We start from the raw sequence: 8,154 nt of genomic DNA, 5'->3' as shown, positions 1-8,154 counted from the left end.
GAAGAAAATGCAATTTTCTGCAACTCTGTAATGATGTATATATGTAGTTTCTAAAACCATATGAAATAAAAGATAGTTTAGAAAGTGAAAAAGAAAATGTCAGCATATCCTTGTAATTCTCTTATTATTGTCGTTGTTGTTGTTGTTATTACAATCATAATTTAATCAGCTAATTCATTATCTGATGATATTTCATTGAACAGCAAAATATAAAGTTGCATTGCATAATAATTATTAGTTTGAATGAAATTTACAAAATGAAAACAATTTCTTATTCTGTCAATTTTGAAAGACTGAAGTAATAATCGATTCAACGAAGTAGTTGGATGAATTCTTCTCTTTTTAGCAATTGCTTTTTAATATCAAGTAAACAAAAATATTTATCAAGTCTAACGACAACTTTTTTTATGCGTTGAATTTGTATATTATTCAGTTTTTTTTTTTTTTTTCATTCAACAAAGGTATAGCTTCCCGCGTACGATACCTAGATATATGTGTGATTGAAAAAAGTTAGTTACAAATTGAAGAAACGCTGGATTAAAAAAAAAAAAAAAAAAAACAACAAAAAAAAATACCATGATAACAAGTCATATGGCTGTGATACGAGAATTAAAAAAAAAATCAGTTTACGTGACTGTATGATTTGCTGTACCGTGTCTGCCAGTTTAAGACTGTATCTATAACGTGTATAATATATTGTCAAAAGTATCAATCACAATTTGTAAGTTTAATACTTGATAGTGGTAAATGAAAATGAAAGCAGCTTTGTATTACACACGGACAGACGTTAAATATGCATCTACACAACGTACATTTGATGTTAAATATTAACGGTAAAAACTAGTCACAGAGTAATGTAACGAAGTAAATGAAACAACGTATGTATTAAATCTTTCGAACAGTGAGTAACGGAGGAGGTGTATTTGATAGGTATTATATTTTAAAACCTTAGCCATTGTCTTGCGTAAATTGTGAAATGAGAAAAAATCCCATTCCACGTATATGAAATTCAACAAATGATATCGTTATATTTCTAATTTCGTAAAAAATAGATCTCTGTGTGAAGATAAGAACTTGGTCATGAGTACTGAGTGAAAAAGAAATATGGTACAGACAGGGACCAGATTTTTCATTGTAAAACGAATCGAATTGGCGGTAATAGATGTTCTTCTTTTGGTTAATAATGCCAATCAGCCGGCTGACACGGACAAGAGTAACAGCATTCGGCTAATCAATAAGGAAATCTATTGTCTCGAATAATGAGCCGTTGTTCTCATTGTGCGATTAATTTTTATTTAACCATCAACGAAGTGGACAATTTCGCAGATTCAGTGACATGGTAGAAACATAATGTAAATACGGGGTGTTTAATTAGTTATGCCTTAAGTTACGTACCGTGCAGCTAATGCAGTCTAATGCTCAAGCTGTATATGCATATATATGTATATATATATATACAATATGTGTGTGTGTGTGTGTATGTATGTATGTATGATATGTTTGTGAATATTACGGCATAGTGATATTTGATACTGATAAAGAAAAGAAGTGAAGAGATGAGAAGCAAAAACAAAAACTCACTCGGTATCTTAAAAAAAATTGATAATACTAAAATTACGCGTATCTTTAAATAACAGAATGGAAAAAATCGCTTGTATGATTCACATGCGTATTAACTAATAACAGTATAATACGTATGTTGTTGAATTTATAAAAAAAAAGTAAATATAAAAGGGTGCTGCTTTCTCTCTACAATTTTAAACTCGTACCTCACTGCTTTTCTGTGTAATATAATAAAGTTACTGACCTCTGTTAGAATTTTATCAACTGGTGTGAGAACGAGAAATAGAATTGGCTTGTGAAATCCCGTTTCGAACAAATAAGTATGCAATTAACCACTTCTATCATTTGTACAGAGCGGTTATCTAGTTTTTAAATGTAATTCTTTTAGCGGGGAGAAAAACAAAGAGAGCGGTACTCTTTTCTTCTTTATTCTAAAAATACCGTCTAAGATAGCCTAAATAAATTGAATGATTTTCGTTGTATATGTGGAGGTTCCTGCGAAGTTTTGTCGTCGTAATAAGTTATAATGCTGATAAATTATTTTCCCCGAAGAGCCTTCTTTAATTTATATAATTACATAGTCATACGATTAACAATTTATCGGGTATATAATATAATGTGAATATTATGGTACATAAATATACATTTACTCTATTATTAAAAGCATTAATAATCGTTTTTAGGTAAAAATCATACTAATCTACTTGTTTATGTCATATCTGACGCGCAACACGCTCTATAAGATTAAAAAAATCAAGAAATAAAACAATAACGTTACAGTAATAAACATAAGTAAGAATTTTATGATGATCCGGTTCATTTATTCCTTTAACCGATTTATTTATTTATAACAGACCAAATTCCGCAGTTTCAATTCGAGCGAATTTGCGCTTTGGTTGTTGAATTAATTCGGTGTTTTCACCGATTATTAATATCTCTATTGAAAAATTATCTCATCAGTAATAAACAATTACTGGATCTCTAGATAGTACGTAAGGCCCTCTACCTTAGGTATGACCCAAAGGTATGATCCTTTTACAGAAGCCATATAAGACGCGTGTTCTTAATTTTATTAGTTTAATGGATCACCTAGATATCTTGAAGCCCTAATACACGACGGAATCCACTGGAGTGAGGCATTTCACGTTCTCGAACGAAGCCTGTAAAAAAATTTCCGGTTATCTAACACGAAGGCATGCTTTTCTAACATGTGACGCAAAACTCATTCCCGAATCTGAATATCTTTGAATGTGTTAAAAATGGCCGCCGTTAACGCGCTTGGAATTTTATTTTTATCGTACGATCTCTTCCATCACTCGTCGGTTATCAAGACTCGTTCAACTCGAAACAAAATTATGGCAAGAATGATTCAATCACTATTTCATCTTTTACGGGAGGCTAGAAATTTGAAACACTGCTTACGAAATGATCGGCAAAAGCGTCGAAATTCTAGAAAGATCAACGTACTATATTGTGACAGATTTAATATTACCGATTGCAGAAAACAAACCTTCAGGAATGGCTAATACAGTGTATGTAGTCACGTATTTAATCAGATTACCAAATCTAAAATGCTTAAATATCCCCTGGAAGTATCAGATCCTTACCGCTGCCGGTAACGTAATTAATTCCAGTTGAATAAAACCGTGTCGTGCGGTAAATATGGGAATCGAGAGATTTTGCAACGAGTTTTACAATATTTATCGGATACACGCAGGTGTGCAGATGTCGGAATAAATTTTCATTAGGGGTTGACGAATCGGGTCAATGTTGCTGGGAGATGTAGATACGTACTTGAGGCACAGGAGATTAATTTACGGTGTCGTGGCGATCCTAACGCACTGACCGCCTTCTTGCCTTTCCTCTTTTTACCTTTCTATAATACCTGCGATACACATTGCACGTATGGATGGGGTCTTATGAAATTCGCAACCTTATGTTTCACGTTCGATCGACTACGGCTAAAGTATCAATGAAGTTTTATGCCGATATAAAAAATAGGGAAAAGAATCGATATCGCTCGAAGAGGATGGAATAAAATTTTTATTTTACAAAATATAAGTTTACAAGGTAATTCCTGGGTCGGGGGTGAAATCAAAAATTTATATTATCCGTTCAAAACAGTTTCATTACACGAAATTTTTAACCCGCAGTAATATACCAAGAAACAATCCGTTTGAAAAGGCGAATAACTCGAGGTGTACGAATTTGCTGATTCTGCTACATTAATACAAATTTTTGCAAGGTAGTATAAATGTTCGTAATGCGAATAATCTTTCCCTGCATTCGAACGCCAATCGTTTTTTTTTTTTTTTAACTCGCTTACGTACAATAATAAATACGTAAAACAGAAATTCATATCTTATATTTTTTACATCTTATTTTAAGAATCCTGCATTGAGTAATTTCTTATTATATGATAACAATAGTAATAATATTATAAATTTTCAATACATTTATGTGTCAATTACATATACTACACTACGTATTTTCGCTCGTCGATGCAATTTGTCTATGGCTTAATTAATTGCATACGTAATTGCAGCTACACGCATACACGGAGATAAAGGAATTCTTGAAACACGAAAATAAATTTTGTCAGAGTCCATTCCCTTGTTCGTTTAAATACGATTACTTCAATTGGACAATTTCGATTTATTAGGTAGTTTGTCAAAATGATTTAGTCAAGCGAATTCCTTGATTCAACAAAAATGGCTTTCTTGTCGTGATCGAACGAGTAGCGAATATATTCATCGTAAGTATCGGTATACTAGTACTGTAAACGGCCACTAGGCGGTGAACTTTCTCGCTATGAAAGTAGCTTCAGAGATTGTTATAAAACTGGGTAGTCGGGCTCGTAATCAGATTCGGCTAACGTGCATTAAATTCGCTATCAGGTTAACTGATCCAAGTCAGGAATGCGCAATACCCATGATCATTCAAAGGCATGATTTATTTACATATTAAGTCCGACAAAAGTAGTTTACCGTATTTGACTATAGCATTTAGTTTAATCAAACGAATATCACATTACTGAAATAAATCCTTTCCCTCCGTGTATAGATCGCTTATGTGCATTTGCAGATCGGTTATGTTAATACGCGACGAATGAACGTTTGATAATAAATCGTAAAGCAGGCATTGGTAATGACTGCAATGATTTATGTACATAATTTTCTTATTTGTTCTCTATTCTTCACCCTTTTTATCACCGTTCTATTTAATGGTGATTGACGTACCGTTTTACCCTTATAAATTATATACGTTGCATTATACACACGGGCAATTAATATTCGTTAGGAAGAAAAGAAGAAACAAAAAAACACCGTCTTATATCTGGTTCTGCGATCTTGAATGACCTATCGGAATACATATTTCAATAATGACATACGAAAGAAAGTATTTATTTAGCTAGGGGTTTCGATGAGATGATTACACAAGCTGATAATATCATTTAAATCAGTTTGTTTTGTATATGTTTCTTTTTTTTCCGATCATTTTGACCATTTTTTTCCCAAACCAGTCGTCAGTATAATTTTTCGAAAGTTGTGCTATCTACAATCGAAACGATATAATATGTATACTTATTCCGCATTTCACTCAATGATTTTCGAAACGTTGTACCGACATAAATATCTAACGATGACATATAGTTTTCGCATATTCATTATCAATTTATAAAGTAGAAGAAGTTTGCAGATGTAGATCACATTATTATTATTATTGTTGTTATTATTATTATTATGTATAATTACCATTATACTCGATTAAACTGCTCCGTTCGATCGTACTCTTGGGACAAGGCCTTGAAGTATAGTAAACAGCATCATTAGTTAACATACTATATTAACATTTCGACATAGGTTCGTCGGCTATATTATACCTGTATAATTGAATCCGTGAGAACGAGTTGGACGATTTTATTTCGGAGACGTCACAACGATGAGTGATTTTAGACGTCCTCGTAACTAGTTCGCGATTATTATGTAAGCTAATCGATGAGGATAATTGAGAAAGGATCAAACGTGTTTTGTTTACGCTAGCAGTATATGGATGTATTGCATAATTCTGAAACGTTATCATATTAGAGGTGGCATTGGTCGGTACAAGAACGATCTGGCCGGTATATAAATTATATAACAGCTAATTATAGTACGTAACAGCATTGGTATATATAATTGCAATTTGTAAAATTTATTTCCTGTGACGCAATAACCTTATACGTGAGATCGCTAATCAAGAGCATTTTTTATTCGTCTGGTAGCGGGTGTGTTTTACTATTTAAATATTTTGTTCGTACTTTTATTTATTTTTTTTACCGTATACCTATAATGTTGTACAACAAGGTTACGCGTACATGTTATAATCTGTAGTTTCCTAGCAATTTATGCGTTTCGTGTCGACCTACGAATATTCTGTTTGCTCTTGTCCTTTTTTTTTTTATTTTTTTTTCTTTTTCTCTCCGTTACAGCGTGTAACGTGCTCGGAAACTGTAAAAATTATCCAAATCGATTCTTTTTATTCTTCCCCGATCAATCGAGTGTAATCGATTATTTTTCAAACTCGATTATTTTTTCTTTACAATTGATTTTTGATTTTTAATCCCATGAACGATGCAATACAACGTTCATCAGTTTACATGATTAAATTATGAATTATTATCATTGTCTTACTAATTACTAACTACACATATCTGATATAACAAGTGAAATATAAATTAATATTTTTATACCTGAAATTGATAAATATTTTTAACGAAACCGTGGATAATCAAAAAACTTTTCTACCATCAAAGCTACATGCTTAATTTTACGTAATTTTAATTTCAAATTCGTCGTTTAAGAAAAAGAAAGAAAATGAAACAATGGATTAATTTTTACCGATTCAATCGAGTCGTGTTCGCTTATTATTTTATTCTTGACTCGATTAATCGACTTTTTTTTTTTTTTTGTATTAAGACGGGGAAAAAATTGAATGAATCGTGTTCCGTCGGTGGCTTTATCGGTTTTCATCCCTGAACCGATGGATGGAAGAAAATTGCTAATAACAACGCAAATTATGACAGCTGTGCAAAATGTAAAACTGATTCCATTGTCGTCGTTATCTTTGTTATAATGGGTATTGCGCAAGATGCTGAAAGTTGTAAGAGGACTGTAGGCATGAAGACCTTCGCGACGACACGATGCTGTTGTGAATGTTTTAATTCTAATATTAATATAATGTCCAACAGTAGATACAAGTGTCGAGAATATTAAAGATTGGGTTAAACACTGGTTGTGTTTTTTTTTTTTTTTTTTTGTAATACGATGTACCAATAGCCAAGAGACCATAGTAATTTTCTATTACCTGTTTTTTTTTTTTTTCCAACTTCTAATCTTGACCTTCTCCATTTACATAACGTTTCGCTTTGCCGTCTGTTGCTTTTAAAAGTTGCAAAATTTACAACACGTAACAGTTATTGTTAGAATATACACGAAGACCTGTACGTTTCAAACAGATCTTTCACATTCATCCAGTGTAAATTTGATGATTCGAAACATTGATATTAAATCGACAATATTTATCCCTTAGCTTGGTCTTGTTTTTTATTTATTTATTTATTTTTTTTCTATATTATAAATGGAATGCAACAATGAGGGCAGCCTCGTTAAATATCGATCCATAATTCGCTGTGCAAAATTAGTTAACTGATCAGGTCTGTTTCAAAAGTAAGAATACAAACGAAGATCATAAACAGAAAGAAGAATAGAGAAAATTAATAAAATAATACTAATATAAGCGGGTCGTGCTAATCTGATCATAAAATAGCTGACTTGATGCAAAAAACATATCGTAGTAATAACAAACCCGACAATGTATACACAGTGTCATAAATATTACAATTCATACAATCTTCAGAGTGGGATTATAACGATTCAATTACCGGCTGGCTTGCGCGTGCGTTGTAAATGCAGAAATCGAGTAAAAACTGCAGGTAAATATGAACTACTCATGTATTATATAATGCAACTTCACACCGCTTACGTATTGTACAGGTATAATTATCGTTACAAGCGTTTATTATTATTATTATTTGTCTGGTGCATAGAATGATATATTGTAAATTTATTTGAAAATCATTCGACAGCGTGAATATTATACAAGAATGGTTTACAAAAAAAAAAAAAACAAAAAAAATCTACCATTCAATTTTCAAAGATCTAATCTCATTCTATCTAATTAGCATCAGATATTCGATCAGTGGATTCATATTTTACGTAATATTTGTATAACCAATAGCTTCAACGAAAATATTGCGCAATTATTGCGAGAAATTAAAGAGTTTGAATATTGAAAATTGACAAAGATTACGGGACGAAAAGACAGGGTCGCCTATTTCGCGATGCAAATGGTCGAGAGAAATTACAAAGGTCCGTGAAAACAATTGAACAATCATTTTGTTTGTGGAATGTATTTAACATTCCGTGTTCATTCTTTTCGCCTATAAAACCTTTTCGTCTTTTCTTTGATACACCTCCGAAGACGCTTCCGCATTCCATTTTCTCTTTCCCCCTTTGCATTTATTCTTTACGTCTCACTCTGATACACATT

General features: G+C 32.1%; 1 long non-coding RNA gene across 1 annotated transcript; it reads right to left on the bottom strand.

Annotated features, from left to right (window-relative positions):
- Positions 1-1,942: 1,942 nt before the first annotated feature.
- On the bottom strand, positions 1,943-5,595 carry LOC124176098. The gene is made up of 4 exons (XR_006869301.1): positions 5,447-5,595; positions 5,319-5,368; positions 3,358-5,118; positions 1,943-2,723 (listed from the first exon to the last, which is right to left on the bottom strand). It is a non-coding gene; the product is annotated as an uncharacterized LOC124176098 (long non-coding RNA).
- Positions 5,596-8,154: the final 2,559 nt, after the last annotated feature.

The sequence above is a fragment of the Neodiprion fabricii genome, chromosome 2 (genome assembly GCF_021155785.1).
Source record: "Neodiprion fabricii isolate iyNeoFabr1 chromosome 2, iyNeoFabr1.1, whole genome shotgun sequence".
NCBI lineage: Eukaryota > Metazoa > Arthropoda > Insecta > Hymenoptera > Diprionidae > Neodiprion > Neodiprion fabricii.
This window is presented reverse-complemented; position numbering and strand designations above follow the sequence as displayed.